The sequence below is a fragment of the Corvus brachyrhynchos genome, unplaced genomic scaffold (assembly GCF_000691975.1).
Source record: "Corvus brachyrhynchos isolate BGI_N302 unplaced genomic scaffold, ASM69197v1 scaffold193, whole genome shotgun sequence".
NCBI lineage: Eukaryota > Metazoa > Chordata > Aves > Passeriformes > Corvidae > Corvus > Corvus brachyrhynchos.
This window is the reverse complement of record NW_008237087.1, coordinates 583,372-583,749: the sequence shown is the minus strand read 5'-3', so window position 1 is coordinate 583,749 and position 378 is coordinate 583,372.

Here is a 378-nt window from a genome sequence, read left to right as displayed (position 1 = left end):
CCGCCACCGTCCCGGTGCCCTCCACCACGGCGCCATGTGGGAACAGCTGGGCTGTGCCAGCGCAGGGCACCAAGCGAAGCCTCTCAGGCCACCGTGCCCTGCTCCATGCCCGCAGCCAGGGCTCCACATCTCCAGCGGAGCGGCCATTCGGTGCCACGCCCTGATGCCACCAGGGTGGAATCCTCCCCTGCCCTCCAGCACTGCACCCTGGAATTGCTGGGGCCAGCATGGAATAACCAGGGAGCCCCTTGGCTCTGCCACGGTGCTCCATCCCCATGAGGGCTGGAGAAGGAGGGATGGCCAAGCAGGTCAAGGTCATTCCCATGGCATCTGTCTAGAACATTCCCAGCCCCACCCGGGGCAAAGCAATCAACTGTT